Source organism: Bufo bufo, chromosome 6 (genome assembly GCF_905171765.1).
Source record: "Bufo bufo chromosome 6, aBufBuf1.1, whole genome shotgun sequence".
Taxonomy (NCBI): domain Eukaryota; kingdom Metazoa; phylum Chordata; class Amphibia; order Anura; family Bufonidae; genus Bufo; species Bufo bufo.
This window is the reverse complement of record NC_053394.1, coordinates 174,037,160-174,060,614: the sequence shown is the minus strand read 5'-3', so window position 1 is coordinate 174,060,614 and position 23,455 is coordinate 174,037,160.

The following is a 23,455-nucleotide window of genomic DNA, read 5'->3' as shown; positions in this document are numbered from 1 at the left end:
GAGGAGTCAGAATTCAGGCTGTACTGCTGGAAGAGTTTAAGGACCTTTCATGATGTCATGACATGTGATCAGTCACATGTATAGGAGAAGCTAAATGATTTTTCATGATGTCATGACCATGTGATCAGTCACATGTGTGGAAGGAGTCAGACTCCAGGCTGTGCTGCTGGAGGAGCTTAAGGACCTTTCATGATGTCATGACATGTGATCAGTCACATGTATGGGAGAAGCTAAATGATTTTTCATGATGTCATGACCATGTGATCAGTCACATGTGTGGAAGGAGTCAGACTCCAGGCTGTGCTGCTGGAGGAGCTTAAGGACCTTTCATGATGTCATGACCATGTGATCAGTCACATGTATGGGAGAAGCTAAATGATTTTTCATGATGTCATGACCATGTGATCAGTCACATGTGTGGAAGGAGTCAGACTCCAGGCTGTGCTGCTGGAGGAGCTTAAGGACCTTTCATTATGTCATGACCATGTGATCAGTCACATATATGGAAGGAGTCAGACTCCAGGCTGTGCTGCTGGAGGAGCTTAAGGACCTTTCATGATGTCATGACCATGTGATCAGTCACATATATGGAAGGAGTCAGACTCCAGGCTGTGCTGCTGGAGGAGCTTAAGGACCTTTCATGATGTCATGACCATGTGATCAGTCACATGTATGGGAGAAGCTAAATGATTTTTCATGATGTCATGAACATGTGATCAGTCACATGTATGGGAGGAGCTAAAGTATTTTTCATGATGTCATGAACATGTGATCAGTCACTTGTATAGGAGGAGCTAAAGGATTTTTCATGATGATATGAACATGTGATCAGTCACATGTGTAGGAGGAGTTAGGCACCGGTATGTGTAACTAGAGGGGTCATTTCAGTTAGCATCTTCTTAGCAAGGCTGTAACTGATCCTTACTAAGGAGAGTCTGCCTTCAGTCTAACGAGTCAGATAGGCAGGGTGATGGGCACATGCACGTAGTCAGGGAGTGGAGTAGTGACAAGAGGCGACTGAAAGCCTCTGTAAAGTCCTGAAGACGCCTGTGTGTTAGGCTACTTTCACACTGGCGTTTCTGGGTCCGCTTGTGAGATCCGTTTCAGGGCTCTCACAAGCGGCCCAAAACAGATCAGTTCAGCCCCAATGCATTCTGAATGGATAAGGATTCATTCAGAATGCATCAATTTGGCTGCATTTGGTCTCCGTTGCGTTTTTTAGACGGTCAACAATACGCAGATTGCAGCGTTTGGGTGACCGTCTGACTATGCGGAGCCAAACAGATCCGTCTTGATATACAATGTAAGTCAATGGGGACGGATCCTTTTTTCACTGACACAATATGATGCAATTGAAAACAGATCCGTCCCCCATTGACTTTTTTTTTATTATGAATAATGCAAACGAATCCGTTCTGAATGGATACAAGCGTTTGCATTATTGGTGTGGATCCGACTGTGCAGATACAAGATGGATCTGCACCAAACGCGAGTGTGAAAGTAGCCTAAGATGCATAAAAATGGCCCCTGATTAAAATACATATATTTTGTGGGAATTTTTGCCAATGATCCCCCTCTGGTATATCACTGTCCATGTTGTGGGACTATTTGTTTACTTCTAGTATTTGCTGGCGGCAAATATGACCTGAGGGTTTTTCAGGTTCGCCTGCCATTAAAGTGAATGGGGCCCGCCGTGAACGCACAGTTCGTGAACATTTGATCACAAACGCGCGTTCGTGAATCGTCTCGGCCGATGTTCGTCCATCACTAATCAGTATATCGTCCAGGTACACTATCACGCAGACATAGAGCAGGTCCCGGAAGATATTGTTTACCAGCTCCTGGAATACTACGGGAGCATTGCACATACCAAAGGGCATGACAAGATACTCGTAGTGACCGTCACGAGTGTTAAAAGTAGTCTTCCACTCATCTACCTTTTGAATGGGGATAAGGTTGTATGCAGCGTTCAGGTCTAATTTTGTGAAGACCATAGCTCCCCAGATCTTGTCAAAGAGTTTGGAGATTACCAGAAGAGGGTATCGATTCTTGACCATGACCTTATTCAGACCTAGATAATCGATACAGGGCCATAAGGATCCATCTTTTTTCTGCACAAAGAGGAACCCGGCACCGGCTGGTGAAGTAGATTTCCGGATAAACCCTCTCGAGATTCTCCTTTATGTAATCAGATATCGCTTGAGTCTCGAGAAGCAAGAGTGGGTACCCTGACCATGAGGAGGGGTGGCACCAGGCAGGTCAATCGGACAATCATATGGACGATGAGGAGGCAGGGTCTCAACCTCTTTCTTACTGAAGACATCCGCAAAACTGGCATCCGCAAAACTGGCATCCTGCTGCGGAAGTTCAAGCAGGTCTACAGGTACAGTAGGCGATGAAGCAGGTCGACTGACAGGATGATCCCCAACACAGAATCTGACCGGAGTGGCAGTCCAGAACTGGAGTTTGTTGATGCAGCTAGGGAAGACCAAGGATCACCAGATTCACGGATGCTGGCAGCACATAGAAGGAGATCATCTCTGAATGCAGAACCCCTATTTGCAACTTAAAGGGCATAGTAACAGAAACCAAAGGTTCAGGAAGTAGCAGTCCATTTAAAGAAGCCACTGACAGAGGCTTTTCTAGACAGATGGTAGGGAGCCGGTACTGATGGACCAGAGCTTGCTGAATGAAGTTACCGACTGACCCAGAGTGCAAGAATGCAGGCACAGTGTGAATCCGTTGCGAGAGAGAGTCACCAGAACTGGAAGTTTAAGGGAGGACTTCTCCTTGTCTAGGACCACCTCTCCAACTGATCCTAGACATTGGCGTTTCTCAGCTTCTGTGGACAATTACGCAGAAAGTGGGCCTTGCCTCCACAATACAGACACAGGTTCTCTGCTTTGCGGCGTAAACGTTCCTGGTCAAACAATTGAAGGTGGTCTATTTGCACAGGCTCTTCAGATGGGGTGGACACTAGAGGAAGAACCGGCATCTGGAAGGTTGGAGCCAAGCGAAGTGGTCTTCTGGTGCATGTGACCTCCATAGAACGTTCCCTGAAACGCATATCTATCCTTGTGGCCAGGGTGATCAGGTCATTCAGAGTAGACGGACGATCACGACCAGCTAATTCATTCTTAATCTGGTCACAGAGGCCCTCCCAGAACACCGCCAGTTGAGCCTAACTGTTCTATACAAGTTCGGCAGCCAGGGTACGAAACTGGATGGCGTGCTGACCCACAGACAAGGAACCTTGTCGTAGAAGCAACAGAGGACATGCGGCCGGGCTCTTCAAAAACCAGCCGGAAGGTAGCCAGGAAAGACTGCAGATTAGTGGTCATTGGACCTCCATGTTCCCAAATAGGATTTGCCCAAGCAAGGGCCTCATCAGACAGCAGGGACACAATGAAGGCAACCTTGGGCCACTCCGTGGGAATCTCCACCATAGCGTGATGGCAGAGAGAGTTGTACACCAGCGGCACACAAATCCAGATTCACCAGTTTGGGTATTGCAGGAGTAGCAGCGACTGGAGAAGAGATGGCATCCAGACGAGCAGCGACATTTTGCATGAACGGCATCATGACATCCTGATGTTCGCTCTGAAGCCTCACTTCATGTAACAATTCCTGAACAACAGGCTTGGGGTGACCAGCGGGGTCCATTGGCTCAGCGTACTGTCATGAACCAGCAGGTGTGAACCCACTGTGCCACTTGTCCTACCTCCTCTAAGGGCGTTGTCTAAGTGAACCCCTCGTTCTTCACAGTACCCCAGATGGTGGGGATAGACTTTCCCGAGGGGAACACCAGGTCTCTACCTCTTGAGGAGGATTAGCACAAAAGGCAGCTGGTCCAGGCAGACCAGGAAGTAACTGAGCACCTGAGTCGTAACCAGGAGCAACAGTGCAGGACCGAAGGATAAGGCAGAGGTCAAATAAGCAATAGGTCAGGGCAGGCGGCACAGGTCAGGCAATCCAGGTTGGCAACAGGAGAGTCAAGTCAAGCAGGCAGGGATCAAACAGGTAGCGGAGTCCAGAAACACAAGTACGAGTCAGGTACACGGGAACACAAGCAGAGATATCAGCAACCTTAGCAGGACGCAAGGATCTTGACGCTGAGGCATCTGGGAAGGGGGCTGAGCCACTTATATACATTCAGGAGGGCTAGGATTGGTCACATGATCTAACCCATAAAGCACAGGAAGTGACACACGTTGGCCCTTAAGGAAGTGCTGCAGGGAACAAGCAGCAAGCATGCTGTGGCCAGGGCTGAAAGGAAACTGGACAGAGCCCAGGACTGCAGCTGTGAATGGAGAAGCACTGGCAGCAGATCACCGCTGAACACGAGGCAGCAAGCAGGGGAACAGCGGGGCACAGCAGCCGCTGTTACAGCTGTAAGTATGAAGTGATTCTAAGAGTGAGGCCTGTGAGCTGCGTGTCATACTGATGTTTAACTACCACAGTGTTGTACACCAAAGGCTCTCTGCAGCCGGGAATTAACAGATTTTTAATGCAATTCGTCACTACAAATTTTTGGGAAAATTCGGTAAAGCATCCGAATAGAATTTTTGAAAAATTCGCTCATCTCTAATAAATAGATCAGCTCTATTCCCTCCTCTCTGTAAAGGAGTATTGGGAGTTCCTGGTCTCTTCATGTATCATCAGGCTTGTCTGATTGATCGGCTGAAGGAATGGTGGTCATATTCGGCTCCACAAATGTGGCTCTCATTAAAAAGCTACATTATGCTAATGGGGAATTCCTGCAGTTTGTACATATCTCTTTACTGCAGTTATATCATTCTAAACCTGCCTATAATGATAAGGATATATCACGTCTGTGTATAGATAAGATAGGATCCACCATTCACAATAGGTGATTGTCAGAGCTTATCTATTCTTTCCTTGTACAATGACCTCTGCACAGGTCACAGAGCATGCCTAGAAAACTGTCCCACAGAAGTCACTGAGGTCCTGACCATTGTGACCATGGCGCGTGGAGCTGCCGTAAGGCAATTTTTTTAATGCTTTGTAAATGCTGTTAAGAACAGCTCAGGCAAGATGGCTGCCCCCATAATCATGTTCAGGGAACAGAATAAAAAATCTGTAATCAGAAAATAAAATCAGATTAGAAAAAAAAAGAGATGTGTTACTATCTGGTTTTAACTGGCAGATAACATTTTTGCTGCTTCTACTATTTCCCAGACATCTTATCAGGTACCGCTTTTATCTATGAAAACAGCTTTGCACATTTGGTTGGCGGACTCTGGTACTTCCCAGGAGACTGATTGATCCATCATAGTAATTGAATACCATATACCTAGCTTATCTCTATATTGATGGGATGCTTACAGTATTGACACTATAGATAAATTATATTGCGATGGCTCATTTCTCCAATTTGAGTCCTTGCATAACACATACTCACTTCCTAATGTTTTTATCAGTATTTGCAAATTTACAACTTTTTGTTCACTATCTCTTATTCCCCTATATCTTCATCAGAGTTGCACTTAGAGGGTTTCTTTCGTAGCTCTAAACCACAGATGAGAGACCTGTCCCTGTCTTATAACTCCTTTTTTATTCCTGACCTGACTACTAATCCTTACATGACTGTGTAAGAAACGAAACAGTCATGTAATGTCTAAGTTTCATTATCCTGGTAAACTGTGTTAACATTTAAAGGGATTCTGTCACCAGGTTTCACCCCTGTCAGCTAAACATATGCTGATGTTCAGGCCCTCATCAGGATTCCTAATGTGGGCTTCTAAATGTGATCCGTAGCCTTATTTTGCTAAAAAACAGGTTTTACTAACCTGTCACTAAAGGAAATAAGGTGCCCAAGGGGATGTCAAGGGATGCAAGGTGCCGGCCACACCCACCGCCGTTCGTGCCCAGCGTCGCCTTTCCAGACTTCTGCACCGCCTCCTAATCCTCTGTGCCGCCTCTCGCTCTCCCTCCATCCTCCCTCCTCCCTCCATCCATCCCCCCTCCTCCCTCTGCAAGATCTCGCGCGTGCGCACAGGGCTCTGCCTGATGCGCCCATGCAGACTTCGCGATTTCGCTTCTTAAAGCGAAGTGCGCATGCGCCGGTACTTCGCTCAACCCAGGTATGACCTGCACTCTGGCGCCAGCCTCTCAGAGCCCTGTGCGCACGCGCGATATCTTACAGCAGGAGGAGGGGGGATGGAGGGAGAGTGAGAGGCGGCACAGAGGATTAGAAGGCGGTGCAGAAGTCTGGAAAGGCGGCGCTAGGCACGAACGGCGGTGGGTGCGGCCGGCACCTTGCATCCCTTGACATCCCTTTGGGCACCTTATTTCTTTGAGTGACAGGTTAGTAAAACCTGTTTATTAGCAAAATAAGGCTACGGATCACATTTAGAAGCCCACATTAGGAATCCCGATGAGGCCCTGAACATCAGCATATGTTTAGCTGACAGGGGTGAAACCTGGTGACAGAATCCCTTTAATGTAAAATGCCTGCAGTATTCGTTTGGTCAGTAGATGGCAGCATAGGACCAATTTGCATTGGAGGTTACCATAGAGAAAGTGTATTACTGTGATACTAGTTCTTTAAGGCAGCAGCTAAGTGTTGAAGTGACACGCCCCTTATAATGTCACCCTGCCTCAGAGTGAGCAGGAAGAAGGAGGAAGAGAGACATGATTTACAACTGCCGCCATATTGACAAGATAGAAAACAAGTTCTGTGTTGTGTAAGATGTGTGTGGAGATACTAAAGGACTTCCCTGTGTGGCCAAGCTGTGTGAACTTCGGCCTAGAGACGGATGGAGTACAAAGAAACAGTGCATTTAGTGAAGCCAAGTTAAAAAGGACTGTGTACAGCATGGGTGTCAAACATGCAGCCCGCAATGAATATCTTTGTGGCCCGGCAAAGATATTCATTGCTCTGGTTACGCTTCCATAGCAGGCAGAGCGGACGGCACCAGTAACGTCACTCACTGACGTCGCGCGTCTGCTCCGCCTGCTTCATTCATAAAGTGGGCGGAGCAGGCGTCAGTGAGTGACGTTACTGGTGCCGTCCGCTCTGCCTGCTATTGAAGATTAAGTAAGTGCTTTATTTATAAACGTGAATTCTTATCCTGTTATTAAGTTGAACTAACGCTGCCCTCTCCCATGTTCCCCTGTATCCCCATAGCACTTACTTAAGCTTCAATAGCAGGCAGAGCGGACGGCAGCAGTAACGTCACTCACTGACGTCGAGCGCCTGCTCCGCCCACTTTATGAATGAAGCAGGCAGAGCAGACGCGCGACGTCAGTGAGTGACGTTACTGGTGCCGTCCGCTCTGCCTGCTATGGAAGCTTGTTCGTAAGTGCTGTGGGGATACAGGGGAACATGGGAACATGGGAGAGCGCAGCGTTAGTTCAACTTAATAACAGGATAAGGATTCACGTTTATAAATACTTCGGTGAGCAGAGGGCCGGTGTATTGGGGGACACTGTTATGAGGGGGATCTGTGGATGACATATAGCAGTGTCATCCACAGATCCCCCCCATAACAGTTCCATCCACAGATCCCCCCACCTCATAACAATGCCATCCACAGATATCCCACCCCATAGCAGTACCATCCACAGATATCCCACCCCATAACAGTTCCATCCACAGATCCCCCACCTCATAACAATGCCATCCACAGATCCCCCATAACAGCACCATCCACAGATCCCCCACCCCATAACAATGCCATCCACAGATCCCCCCACCCCATAACAATGCCATCCACAGATCCCCCATAACAGCACTATCCACAGATCCCCCACCCCATAACAATGCCATCCACAGATCCCCCCACCCCATAACAATGCCATCCACAGATATCCCACCCCATAGCAGTACCATCCACAGATCCCCATAACAGTGCCATCCACAGATCCCCCATAACAGCACCATCCACAGATCCCCCACCCCATAACAATGCCATCCACAGATCCCCCCACCCCATAACAATGCCATCCACAGATACCCCACCCCATAGCAGTACCATCCACAGATCCCCATAACAGTGCCATCCACAGATCCCCCATAACAGTGCCATCCACAGATCCCCCATAACAGTGCCATCCACAGATCCCCATAACAGTGCCATCCACAGATCCACCATAACAGCGCCATCCACAGATCCCCCATAACAGCGCCATCCACAGATCCCCCATAACAGTGCCATCCACAGATCCCCCATAACAGTGCCATCCACAGGTCCCCCATAACAGTGCCATCCACAGATCCCCCACATGACAGTGCGTCATCCACAGATCCCCCATAATAGTGTCATGCACAGACCACCATTAATTCAAAGCCCACCAAAAGCACAACTTTTGGTTAAAAATATTTTTTTCTTATTTTCCTCCTCAAAAACGTAGGTGCGTCTTATAGTGAAGTTTAATATTTGTATATATATATAGGTCTCACTTGTGTTATTGGGCAACGGGATGTTGGGGGTCAGCAGTCATGAAACTACAATGTTGTTCTATGAAAATGTACGATTTTTTTTTTTTTTTTTGATGCGGCCCACATAAACTTAAATTTTGTTTTTTTGGCCCATGTTAGCCTTTGAGTTTGACATGCTTGGTGTACAGCAACTAACCTGTGGAGCCGACATTGAGCTGTGTGGATTGCCCCAAACAGTAAAGAGACTCACAGTGCTGTCGAGGTACCGGACAGTAATTGTAATAATCCTGGATTATATTCAACTGGTTTTCCGGCCTGCTGAGGAGGACTTCTTTGTTGCGGATCCTGCACTGGTTAAAGGAAAAGGACGACATCGGGCCCCACCGTGCACTTCCACAAACTGTAAGCGGTCCACTTGGACCACTGGGATAAGGGGGGTGCGCACCCGCTTGAAAGTTAGGATAGTTAGGAACAGTTTCTGGAACTATTATTTCTTAGTGTCCGCACTGTGAATACAGACACAACAAAGGTGAAAATTGTTGCAGTGTTTAACTTGTATTGTTTATACTGTTTTGAAGATTTTGCTTGTCTTTACCTCTGTAACTTCACTGTTAACCTGCTTTTAGTAATTTATAGTAAATGCAATTTTCTTAATCTTGACTTCTGCGTACGCACTCTTTTCTGGTGGTGGAGTCAAATCATCTGCCTTGCTCTCGGTTCACAAATTGGCATAGTTCGGCAGGATCCGCCTACCAGAATGGACGGCGACGCACCCGTTAGGAGGGATGGTGCTGGAGGAAGAATGCCAGCAGGGGCTCTAATGAGTCAGTTAGCAAAGTTTGATGGCAATAATATGTCTGTGAGTGTGTGGGCAGAGCAGATACGAATGGTACAGCGCATGTACCAGACCGCACCAGAAGTACTAGTAGAGCTAGCCATATTGACGTTACAAGGAGATGCTAAGACTACAGTGATATTGCGGCCATTTGAACAAAGACAGACATTTGAGAAAGTTGTCCAGATTCTAGAAACTATCTATGGAGAAACCCCATTGCTGGGGTCCCTGCAGGCACGGTTCTTCCAGAGGGTACAAAAGGAGAATGAAAGTCTCCCTCAGTATGCAAATGCCCTACAAAAACTGCTCCGAGATATTCAAGGGAAGGAAAGAGGGGGCTCACCAGCCTTCTGTAACCCTGATCGGACACTCCGTGACCAGTTTATTCTGGGGATCCGTGATGGCAGTTTGACTGTTGCTATGCAGGACTTTATACGACGGGAGACTGATGCTAAATTTCATGACGTACAGGTAGAGGCCATCTCACGTGCCAATAGTATGGTTCAGAAGCCTCAGACCGCAGTTGGAGTTACATTGTCGCAGGGGGCTAGCTCTGGCTCAGAAACTGTGGAAAAAGGGACAGTTAAAGAGATACTTACAGTAATGCAGAAATTGCAAAAGCAAATGGAACACCTACAAACCAGTTGTAATGAGAATTCTATGAGAATTGTAGGCCTCCAGAAAACTAGAGATGAAGGGGTGGGCCGTTCACACCAAGAAGGTCAGAATCACCCACAACCCTGCTGGAGGGATGAGGATAGGTCCTACCGAAGGGGTCCCAATAATGTAGTACAACTCTCAGGAGAGACTGATGGGGCTTACCAAAGGGGCCCAAACCGATGGCCAGAGCGACGGGAAATACGCTGCTGGGTGTGTGGACGCGTGGGCCATATTGCTGCTAGATGTCCAGAGCAGCGACAAGTTTATGAGAGACCGCCGTTAAACTGAAATCCCCTGCTGCAGTAGGGCGGGCAGTAGGGGAAACTGAGAAGGAGACTATGAGGGGAGAATGCCCTGAAGAGGACCTGATCGCTGCAAGTCCCATCATACAGATGGAATTGGAAGGTATTCCGGTTACCGGGATGATTGACACGAGTTCCCAAGTAACGACCCTGAGTAGAGACTGTTACGAATGGTACTTTCAGCAACATGTGAAATATGATCCCTGTTGAGGAAGGGTTGAGACGTATGCATATATACCCATACATGCATGCAATCACGTGCGGCCATGTATGGTATATATGCATACATGTACTACCGCATCCTGGGATGATGTGCACAGATGTGCCAAGCATCTGTGCGCGTTTGCCCATGGGTGCCCACAGGGACTCATGGTGGCCCCTGTGGGAAATATATGCACCCTTAGCATATATACTGTGGCCCCCTTTTCTATATATATATGTATATGTATTTCCATAATCCCCCTTTATAATATGTATAGGGCAGTGGCCCCTTGTATACATGTGTATACATATTAGGATATGTATACATGTATATAACTGGGCCCCTTATGCCCCCTGATGTGTGTGTATTTGTCCCCTATGTTGGTGTATACATGTGTATGGATGTGCCCCATGCATCCATACACATATATAGATATATATTATATGATATTCCCCCCCTCCATACATCTGAAACCAGATGCATCGGTGTGAATGTCCCCCAAGCATTCACACAGATGCAATCTGGTTGATTGTTTCAGAATGACCAGACTAAGGTCTGGTCATCCTGATAACTTCAAAGGACTCAGATTCCACAGAATCTGAGCCCTTTGATATAATTGTCACCAGCGCCGCTGGAGACAATTATGCATGATAGAAGGAGAGGAGGTTTCTCCCCTTCTTCTATTATGCGCATTCCGGCAGCGAAATTAACATCTCGCTGGCCGGAATGCTAAATACCACAGGCGGGAGATCAAAGGCTTCCCCCGCCTGTTGGTATGAAAGCGCAGCCCCGATGCGCTCGTTCAGGAGACGCACGGGCCGGCGCAGTGACATCATCTCACTGCGCCGGCCCACGTGTCTCCAATAGTGGTGTGCGCGCGTGCGCCACCCTGTGGGCGGTGCGGCAGTGCGGGCCGTGGGATATAAATATCCCACGGACCCAGCACTGGGGTAGAAGAGCCGTGCCGCCCCCCCGCCGCTGAAGGAGATCCCCCTTAGACGAACGAGCGACCCCTGGACCAACGAGCATCAATCCTAAGTATCCATATACCCTCCGGACCCCCCTGCATTACCCTCCGGACCCCCCTGCAATATACCCCACTACTCTCTCTCCCTATATACCCCCTACCACTCTCACCACTATATACACCCCTATTACTATATATAACTCTCTCTCCCTATATACACCATACCACTCTCTCCCTATATACCCCCTACCACTCTCACCACTATATACCCCCCTATTACTATATATACCCCACTATATACCCCCCTATTACGACTCTCTCTCCCTATATACCCCCTACCACTCTATATATATATCCCACTACTACTATATATATACCCCACTACTATACTCCCCTGGTAACCCTATCCTCCCCTGGTAACCCTATCCTCCCCTGGTAATCCTATCCTCCCCTGGTAATCCTATCCTCCCCTGGTAATCCTATCCTCCCCTGGTAATCCTATCCTCCCCTGGTAATCCTATCCTCCCCTGGTAATCCTATCCTCCCCTGGTAATCCTATACTCCCCTGGTAATCCTATACTCCCCTGGTAATCCTATACTCCCCTGGTAACCCTATACTCCCCTGGTATACTCCCCTGGTAACCCTATCCTCCCCTGGTAATCCTATATACCCCTAATAACCCTTTAATGCTTTGAGGTCGGCTTACACCCGTGTAAGACCACCGTCAACCTTCGTCTACCCCATAGGGACAGTTTATAGTACTAGGTGGGTGGGCTGTTAATATTGAATGTGTGTATCGTATAGTTAGTTTATGGGCGGAATTGGGAACGTGTAGTGTAGTTGAGTACTGTATAATTAGTGCTGTATTGTTAGTGTATTGCGCAGTGTATTGTTAATAAATACTGTTATATTTGTATCTATCTGTGTAACGTGTAGTTATTGGCAATAGTTAGTAAGGCGCATGCAGCTAGTGTAGCGATCAGTGTAAGGCATAGTGAAAATATTGTTATTGTTATATAAAGGCATAAATAGGCGGAGTTATCAATAGCTGACTCCTCCTATTTATGAATATTAATTACCGATATTTACATAAATATTGGTGATTAATATTCCCCCTTTACATTGGCGAACCAGGCCCACTGCTAAGAGTTTGTTTTCTGGGTTTTGGTTTGGTGAGGAGAATCGCTTACGCTGTAAACTAGTCAGACAGGAGGGACGCGGTCAGTGGATTCTGAGCGTCCATTGCCTGATAGTTCGTACAGGTAAAGCGGTTTGTTCAATCAGAACCAGACACAGAGCAATCTCTACAGCAGAGAATCTATAATATTTTCTGACTTTTCCGTATTAATATTTTCTGATTCCCTTACACGCCCACTGGAGAGAAGTCATCACCTACACCACTGAAGAGAGAACCATCGTCATTGAAGTCGAACAGAAGTCGTCTGGCTGGTCGGGAGAAGGCGTTCCGAATATTGAAGGACCTCCTCCACGCAGCAAAACAGCACAAGCAACAACGACACCAATGAAGATGGCCTCTCGTCAAAAAGTAAGTATGAACTTCGCCACACTGCAACACCTCAGCAAACATAGCACATACAACCCCATCATCCCCACCACGTACAAATCCACTGAGTTGCTATGGTCCACCTTATTGGACCAGGCATACGCTCATGACAAACTCTGCATTAATCGCAGCATGTTTAAAAAAACCAAAAAACGGCTCCAAATGTTAGCCAAATTGGTTCACACCTTTGAGGATATCATTTGGAAGCCGGAACATCTGGAAACACTTAACAGCACGTCAAAGGCAGAGGAAGTTTCCAACACTGCAAACTTCCACTGCAATTGTTGTGTTGAGAACATTAAACAGTTACACACATTACAAACACAACTACAAGAGAAATCCCAGTGTACGGTCGAGAGGGGCAGGGAAATTTGCGTGTTAGAGTCTAGACTCTCGGACAAGGAGAGTTTCTACTCTGACATGGATAAGGAACTGCTCAGACTGTACACTGAGATAAACCAGTTCAGGAACAATACGGTATCTATGGATAACATGATTGTTCAACTTCGAGAGGACCTGACTGCAAAAACGCAAACCATTGCGGATTTGCAGCAGGTCATCTCGAATCTGTCACGGCCTGGTGCTAACAGTATGGTGCCCACGAAACAGGTTTGTGTTTCGGAAATGGCACAGGGGGAGATAGCGGCGACAGCGCCAAGATCTTCCACGGATCAAACATCCGATACAGTAGACACTAGGGGACGGGTGGAACGGACGATACATTTCACCCACACACCCAGGGAGAATAGTAGCAACCGATCCCAGGAACAGGGCAACGATTGGAGAGAGGAAAGTGGTTGGCCATTTACCACTTCCAATCCGCCAACGCGTCCGGAAAGACAGGAAGATTTTTATCCTAACCATTCCAGTATGGAAAGGATAAACTTCCTGTTACGGATCTGCAAGGAGATCCCAAAATATGATCCCAGTGTAGATCCGTTTACTTCATGTGATATCTTCGAGGGTCACTGTAACAAGTATTCAGTGGCTCACGAATATCGCATGGAGTTATTCAAGTTATGGTTACCTACACACCTAAACCAAAGGTATGAGGTAACGGGGAGGACGCAACCCATGAATGGACAGTTTTATGACAAGGAGGAACGTCTCTCCATACTCATGAGACTGGCAACGGGCCATTGGGACGTCACTCCGGATATCCTGTCCAAGTTCAAACCCACTATACATGACGAACCTCTGTCTATGTGTAGTCGGTTTGAAGCAATGTACAGAAGGGTTACAAAAGATCACGGTATCGGAATTCCACAGGGTATGATACGTATGTTTGTGGAAAAATTCCCATACCTTGACACTGCAATCCGGTTGAGTGCAGCTAGGGAGCCATCCCTCACGGATGCTGCTATGATTATTGAGCAGTGCAGACAGGATACACTGCTCAATAAGAAATCTGTCAAAGTGACGGAGCGTGCGCCGGTACACGATTCATCTCAGGATGAACGGGTACAGCACACAAAAGGTAACTCGGCTATTCGCCCCACAGCCCCGCCATTGGAAAGGATGGGAGGCATTCGATGCTTCCTATGTTTGCAATATGGGCACATAAAGAGGAATTGTCCACAATGGTCACGTAATAACCGGACTAATTCTGAGAGAACAGGCAATAATAACGGTTTCAAGATGAAACCTAATTATGCCAAATCAGGGGGGGAATATGTTGAGAGAAATCTGGGATATTCACAGGTCCAGACACCAAAACGTGTGTCTGTGGCGAACGTTCCAGCACATTCGGTAACGGGTGTGGAATCCCCGGAATCCACACCAAGGTTCCATAGCAAGAACCCACAAGTGGCAGTATGTACCTCACAGGTACCTACGGGGAGTCTGGTGGAAATTGACTGAAGATCAGGGATCCCTAAAGATCTGGCGCCAGTATGTCCTATCATACTGGATTCTTCAGGGAGACCCCACATAAAAGCCAAAATAAAGAATCAGGACACTGAAATCATGCTTGACACTGGTGCGGAAATCTCCATTACCAATGTCAAACATGATTTACATCCCAACAGCCCTCAGTGTGTGGTGATCGGATTTGATCACCAACAAGGGGGAGTGAAGGCCCACAGAATAGAGGAAGTAATCGTCCAGATCACCAGTTACATGACCCTTAGGATCCCCATGTGGTATTACCCCGGTTCTGACAACATTATCGGAACCGATGTAATGACACAAAATGGGTGGATCCTGGATCTGGCAAATTGCATTGTGTGGAAGGGTCCCAGACGAGCTAAGGTGTTTGTTATCCAACGCCATTGTCTGGGACCACCTTTGCAAGCAGTAGAAAATTCTACTGACATACTCGAACACAAGTGGCCTGAGGTCTCACATAATCTAGACCTGGAGCCTATTGTGTACGAGCATCCCGAACTGTGGGCCCAGAGCAAAAATGACTGTGGCAGACTGATTGGAGTTCAGGTGGACATTCAGGGTCCTGACCCTCCACCTCAACGCCAATACCGATTTCCACCAGAAGCCACCCATTCAATTATGGACACGGTCCAGGAGTTGAAGACTAGGGGTGTGGTTATTGAGGGTAATTCAAAATGCAACAATGCCCTCTGGCCAGTCAAGAAAAAGGACACTAGTGCATGGAGGCTCACCATAGACCTCCGGATCCTCAATAAATACACCCCAATGTCAGCTCCAGTGGTGGCCCAGACTCCCGACATCATGGCCAGAATAAGCGGCAAAAGCCGCGTATTCTCGACTCTAGATGTTGCTAACGGGTTCTTCTCTATCGAACTCACGGAGTCATGCCGGTACAAATTTGCCTTTACGGTGGGGGACAAACAGTACATGTTTGCTGTACTGCCTCAGGGGTTACACAGCAGCCCCACGTATTTTCATCAGGCATTGGCGGCCGTACTGAGTGTGTTCTCACGACCGGAATGCCTTCTACAATACGTGGATGACCTGCTCTTGCATACAGAAACCATAGAGGAACATTTGGTTCTGTTGAAAGAGCTGCTGGGACTCCTGACAAAGTCAGGACTCAAGCTGAGTCCCCATAAGGCAAATTTGGCCAAAGCGGAGGTAACCTTCCTTGGGGTCCAAATTTCCTTTGGAACCAAAGGAATCATGACAGCCCGTGTGGAAGCCATGGTGAAGCTACCCAGACCCGGCACTCTTCAGGATTTGAGAAAATTCCTGGGGGTGGCCAACTTTATGAGGGAATTCATAGAGGACTTTGCTGCCAAAGCAAAACCTCTCTATGAGCTCCTTAGAGGGGAAGAACCCTCAATCAAAGGCTGGTCCGAGACACAGGAAGAGGCCTTTTCAATTTTGAAAAGGGACCTATCCTCTGCACCTGTGTTGGCTACTCCACATCCAGATGGGGAAATGGCCATACAGGCGCATGCAGGGATGGAGTCTATCGCAGCGGTCCTTCTTCAGAAAGTAGGGTATGAGGCCCGACCGCTGGGATATTTCTCCAGGCTACTTTCACCCGTCGAACGAGGGTTCGATGAATGTGCCAAACAATTGGCAGCCATACACTATGCCGTCAAGACTACCGAGCATATTGTAGGCTTCCGACCCCTCACCTTGCAGACTCCACATTCTCCTTTAGCCCTCTTGCTCCGTGATACTCTCCCTGGAGTCTCCCAACAGAGATTCGGGAGATGGATCATGGATCTCAGTGGCCGGAATCTGCAGGTGGACCATAAGGCCAAGTATGTTCTGTCTCAGTTGCTAAACCTGACTGGAACCGAACATGACTGTGGCCAACCCGAACTGGACGACTCTCCACAGATGTTCAGAACCGACAGATGTCCAGATGACAGAGTCATCTTTGTTGATGGCTCTCGATTCTATTTGGAAGGAGAATATGTCACGGGTTTTGCTGTACTGGATGAGACCACTGGTACCCAGAGTCTTGTCAGGCTACCGGGTCACATGTCAGCACAGCGTGCAGAGCTAGAGGCGGTCAAAGAAGCTCTGCTTCTTCAGCCCCCAGGGAAACGAACTATATACAGCGACAGCTCGTATGTAGTTCGCTCCCTCACCCTGCATCTTGACATATGGAAGAAGAGAGGCTTTGTAGACAGCCAAAACAAACCTCTGGCTCATGTGTCGGTCCTGAAAGAGCTGTGGGAGTGGGGCATGGCACATATGACGGAAGCAGCCATTATCAAAATCCCGGCACATCAAAAAGGCGATGAACCTTTGATAATGGGAAACAACAAGGCAGACGAGTTGGCTAAACTAGCGGCAGTGTCTGGTACCCTCCGGGAACCGGGCATGGTGCCGCTACCAACTCACCGGATTGCAGCACGTACCCATCTGAGTGACGGCCCGGTGTCATTTGAAGAGGAACAATCTAAGGATCCTCTTCTAATGACACACATCAAATCACCTCAACACCCCTGGTCTGTACAACAAGGGATCCTGTGTTACGATACCGGTACTCAGCAACTTCCTCTTCCGGTGGTCCCGCAACATCTGCAAGCAGAACTGACGCGATTGAACCACCAACTGTTTGGACACCTTGGCCGGAATAAACTCTTGCCTCTCCTGAGAGACAAATTATACTGGCCAGGGATGTCCCATTCAGTAGAGGAGGTTACCCAACAGTGCCTGGTGTGTGCTCAAGTCAACCCAAGGGCATCCGCCCTGAAACCAGTGTTGCAACGGGTTCCACCTGCGGATGGTCCGTGGTCCGCGATACAAATCGATTTCATTGGACCATTACCAACCGGAAGTCGTAACTGCCGTTACGCATTGGTAATAGTGGATGTCTTCTCGAAATGGGTAGAAACCATCCCCACGGTCAATGAAACGGCTTCCACGACTGCCCGGGTTCTCTGGGAACAGGTTCTGTCACGATGGGGTATCCCCAGAGTGATAGAATCAGACAGAGGGACACATTTCACGGGTAAGGTAATGAAAGCGCTTTGTGGTCTCTTAGACATAAAGCAAAGGTTTCATGTGCCTTACCACCCTCAGTCAGCGGGTATCGTGGAACGGATGAACCGGACCATCAAAACCCGGCTTTCCAAGGCGCTGCTGGAGAAGGGTTCCTCTTGGGTAACCTATCTTCCAGCAGTGCTGATGGGTATTCGAGCCACCGAAGCCTCCAGTACCGGTATCTCCCCGTATGAACTGATGACCGGACGTAAGATGCCCCTATGTCTCCCCAACGAACCTCAAGTGTCAGAGCCCACGAAAGACGCCATCGCCAGAGACATGTTTCTCCAACAGGTTCAACAGAACCTGAAAGAGCTACTGCCTCACGCAGCAATACGGCTACACAAACCGTATCTACAAGGGGAAACGCCAATGCCCGCTGTAGGAGAAATGGTGATGGTAAAAGTATTCCGTCGGGCTGGCCCCTGGGACGCAAACTGGGAAGGACCATACAAGGTCCTTGAAGTAATGGGAGACACCATGCTGAAAGTGCAAAGGCCAATCACCAACAAAAAGAAATCCCATAGACGGCAGGAACTCTTGTGGATTCACATCGACCAAGCCAAAGCCACCCGAGCTTCCCCAACTCAATAACATATACCGTTCTGAGTTGGGTGAAGGGGGGGAGGGGTAATAGGGCTTGGTGGGTCGATGATAAATCCATTCCACTGATCACACTCCATCTAATTACAGAACACAAGAGGGAGACACGCCATGGGACCACTTGACCAGGGAAGAGCTAGGCATTCTCTGAACGGGATATGTCTCCAGCTTGTGACACTGGCGGTAAGCATGTTGACGGCAGGGTCGGCCTCTTCAGGGGAGGGCCTGGGGACTAACATTGATATGGCAAACATATCACTTAATGGACCCGGCCTTTTAATGGTGGAATGTTTGGGTGGCAAAATCCGGAAACCATACGAGAACTTCGCCTTTACTTCAGGTCAGTGGTATCTGTATGGTTTCCAAAGAGAGGGTTTTGCCAACGGTGTAATTCAGCATTATACCCCAGTGGAGAATGTGTCTGCCATTCAACATGACTTACACGCCCTCTGTCTCAACGAATTTAGGCATTTTCAGGACTCAGACCCTACACCTATCAAATCCTTAAGATGGGTATCTAAAGACCCACACTTGCACCCATACCAGCAAGTGAGAGCTAACACTACTACGGTGTTATGCACTAAGAAGGGAATACTGAGTCCTGAAGATGTCACTGGGGCAGAGTACAGCGGTTGGCACATCCTGAAGGCTACCTTCCTGGAGAAGGATAGCCTAGACAGGTTAAGGGTTAGGACATATTTTGATAGGCCGATTCCAGTAAAAGGCACCCTGAAGGCTTATTGCATGTTAAGAGATTCCCAGATGATTATCACCAGGGAATCCAGTTACGTTCAGGGACATGTGTCCACTGATTATTTACGAACCAATATAATGATGTTAAAATTAAACTGCAGTGACTCTGGTCAAGCCATCTGGAACGATCAGAGTGGTCTGGTGAAACTGGAAGGCTTATATCGAGCCACAGTTTTAAAGGTACGGACCGACGCAGAGGACCCCAGGTATGCTCGGTTAAGGGGATCTCCATCCATACGGTCTTTCATGATCACCATCATGAGAGACAACTGTGTTTCTGAGGTGACAGGATACTATTTTGTCACCTATGCTCACTGGGAGCAAGAAACCCAGATGGTGATGTTGGACACTAATCCCTGGAGTTGGGATTTGGTGTGCAACGGGATAGACACCCCTACGGTGGATGTATGGATGGATGGTACTCCTATGACTGAAGAATACCGGGGGAGGTATGTGTCTTCCGATTGGAAGGACCCCAGGGGTAGAGATATTAACTTTGACATCAATATAGATGGTTCGTTTAAATGGCCTTTTTGTGAGACAGCAGACGAGGGGTGCTGGACCTTTACTCAGTGGGTCTATCTGTCCCAAACAAAACCTGTAGGGAAGCTAGTGTTACAGGCTGGAGAAAACGATCAGTGGTACCCCTTCAAAGGAAGGGGACAGATCTGTACAACAGTGGTGAGGGTCCCCTACGATACAGAAGATCTCCAACCGGTAAAACCACATTCCGACTCTTGCACCGCCCCTATCCATCAATTGGCAGATCCTGTAGCTCCTCAACTGTCATCCCCCTGGAAAATCATCACGGACGCCAAATTCATCCTATTTACCTGGAGAATTTCCGTAGATGACTTCCGAGTTGACCATTGGGATCACAGGTGTGAGGAGTTCGTCAGGAACCAAATTGACATGGTAAGAGGTTGGATAGAGGCGGGACAAGAGGTAAGAAAAGACGACCCCCCACGCAGGAAGAACAGGGGGAGGAGAGATCTAGTGGCTATGGGACTTGGCGGAGGCGCTTTGGGAGTGGGCGCCCTGAACACTATGGATATGGAAGTCCTGAGAAATAAGCTTGGAGAAGTTGCGCGACATGCCGGGGAAGGATTCAGGACCCAGCTTGATGTAAACCACGTCCTAGAGGGTTTACAGCATTCGCACATTGATGCCACCACCTCTCTATCTTCTGCTATACGTGAGAAGTTTAGGAGGTTAGTGGTGGGTCTGTTAGAGGAGCAGGATCGGGCTCAGCTTGCTCTGGCGTGTACGCAGGTCCAAAGCGAACTCTCGGACAACCTTAAACATATTGTCTCAGCACTACACAACGGCCACTTCCCATTCAACCTCCGCCAGCGAATAAGTCCACTGATCTCTCCTTTCGCCATCAACCATACCAACTGGTGGGCGGTTCAGTGGCATGGGTGTCGAAATTCAACCTGTACTGCTTCGTCATTGGCACCTGTGTCCGGTCGCACTAGACAGGGATACAGTGTCATCAATCTAGGTACGGTGATGAACAACCGAACGGTACTTCATCCCCAGCTCCCCTCGAGCGTTCTAACCTATGAAGAAGGCCATCCTTCTTTGTTTGACACAGAAGGATGTTGGTTGAGAGAGGATGCCATCCTATGTCAGGGTGGTCGAGATCGGGTGCTTGGGCACCAGTGTTGGAACACCGAGGGGACCTGTGAGATGAAGGTCAACCCAATACCTTCATCCTCTTTAAAATACTTGGGACAGGGATATTGGTGTTGGTACCAAGGGAATAATGGGTCATATACAATTTATGGATTCAATTGTACCGAGCGAGGAACACTCTTCCCCGGAGCGTACTGTACCCTTAGCCCCGTTCTAGGTCTGGACGTCGCAGGACAGCAAGGAAGAACCCCAATCACCCCGGAAAGAAGACTCGACATCCGCCCCGATGTTCCCGTGAGACTTCAGAAGATTCCCCTTGGCCTCGGCAAAGAACTTAAACAGCCCCTGATGGATTTCAGCCAAGAGGAAGAAATCTTACAACATCTTCGGGAGACGGAGAAACAGGCCACTATTCGACTTACCCATGACCGAATGAAAATTACCGCAGTTGCCACAGCTTTGGACAAGGACTCAAAGATCTCATGGTGGGAGAGTCTTTTTGGATACAGTCCTAAGGCAACCTCGTTTTTTAATTTGCTGATACACCTGGTGATAGTGCTACTGGTTCTGGTCGGTCTCATGTACATAGGACTGGGGTGGATGTACCGGAGGGTCAAGAGACTAACGGACCAACTAAGCCAGAACCAGACAGCACTTCACGAACACAATCGCCGGAGGCTCAGGACTTGATTTCACCAAACCCTGAAGCCGAGGAAGATTCTAAAGACAGGACAATTCATGTGGGGGGGGGGATTCAGGATGGAAAATCTCTAATTGATCTTGAGACCCTATGTGATGTATATTGGACTGGTGCGTATGAGGTTCTGGGAGGTACACCCTGCCCATCCTAAGACCTCATAGTATTGCATATAAATGTTTTTGGGTGTGGGTGGGTTGGAGGAGGGGAAGGGGAATTGTGATAGATGTTTTGTATGAATGGGGATTAGATTAGGACACGACAGGGACAGGGCCCCTCTGTTTGTCATTTGCCACCTTGAACCCTGGAATAGTGAAGTTCATAAGGGAAGGGCTGGATGTGTAGTGTGGCGGAGGTGTTCTCCACCGTTAGAATTTGGGTTCCGAGACATCACCCCGCTCTATGGAAGAACTGACCTGCCTAGTAAAGACCTACTAACCTGTCCATGGGAGTACCGCACCTACCCAGACTGAACACAAGATGTTGGCAAAAGTCGTACCTGAAGGTTGGCGCAGTAAAAGACTAAGGTTGCGAAGGTCAACCCGCTCCAGATTCCTTTGGGGCGGGATGGACTTGAAGATCGGCAGCATTGCTGAGAGACAGTAAGAGTGTGGTCACCCCAACCCCAGGGGTGGCTAACAACGGAAGACAGTCACCAATAAGGAAGACCAGTCAAAGACTGCAAGGGTCAAGCCGCTCCGGAAGTCCAAGATGACAGTAGGAGGGACTGATCAAGATAAAAGAGGTCAAGAAAGTTCTAAAGAAGAAGATGGTGTGCCCGGTGGATGGAGGAGTAGGTTACGGTGAACGGCAGGTCAGAGGAAACCTGGAGGGGTGATGTCTAGGTACCTAAGACCCTGTTGGACACTACAGTTCTTCCTGAACTATCACTGAAGATGGGGTTGAGGGGGAAGGGGAGGCAAATACATCTCAACCCTTCTCCCAAGATATTGTCGTATTCCCGACAACAGGGGGATTGTTGAGGAAGGGTTGAGACGTATGCATATATACCCATACATGCATGCAATCACGTGCGGCCATGTATGGTATATATGCATACATGTACTACCGCATCCTGGGATGATGTGCACAGATGTGCCAAGCATCTGTGCGCGTTTGCCCATGGGTGCCCACAGGGACTCATGGTGGCCCCTGTGGGAAATATATGCACCCTTAGCATATATACTGTGGCCCCCTTTTCTATATATATATGTATATGTATTTCCATAATCCCCCTTTATAATATGTATAGGGCAGTGGCCCCTTGTATACATGTGTATACATATTAGGATATGTATACATGTATATAACTGGGCCCCTTATGCCCCCTGATGTGTGTGTATTTGTCCCCTATGTTGGTGTATACATGTGTATGGATGTGCCCCATGCATCTATACACATATATAGATATATATTATATGATATTCCCCCCCTCCATACATCTGAAACCAGATGCATCGGTGTGAATGTCCCCCAAGCATTCACACAGATGCAATCTGGTTGATTGTTTCAGAATGACCAGACTAAGGTCTGGTCATCCTGATAACTTCAAAGGACTCAGATTCCACAGAATCTGAGCCCTTTGATATAATTGTCACCAGCGCCGCTGGAGACAATTATGCATGATAGAAGGAGAGGAGGTTTCTCCCCTTCTTCTATTATGCGCATTCCGGCAGCGAAATTAACATCTCGCTGGCCGGAATGCTAAATACCACAGACGGGAGATCAAAGGCTTCCCCCGCCTGTTGGTATGAAAGCGCAGCCCCGATGCGCTCGTTCAGGAGACGCACGGGCCGGCGCAGTGACATCATCTCACTGCGCCGGCCCACGTGTCTCCAATAGTGGTGTGCGCGCGTGCGCGCGCGCGCCACCCTGTGGGCGGTGCGGCAGTGCGGGCCGTGGGATA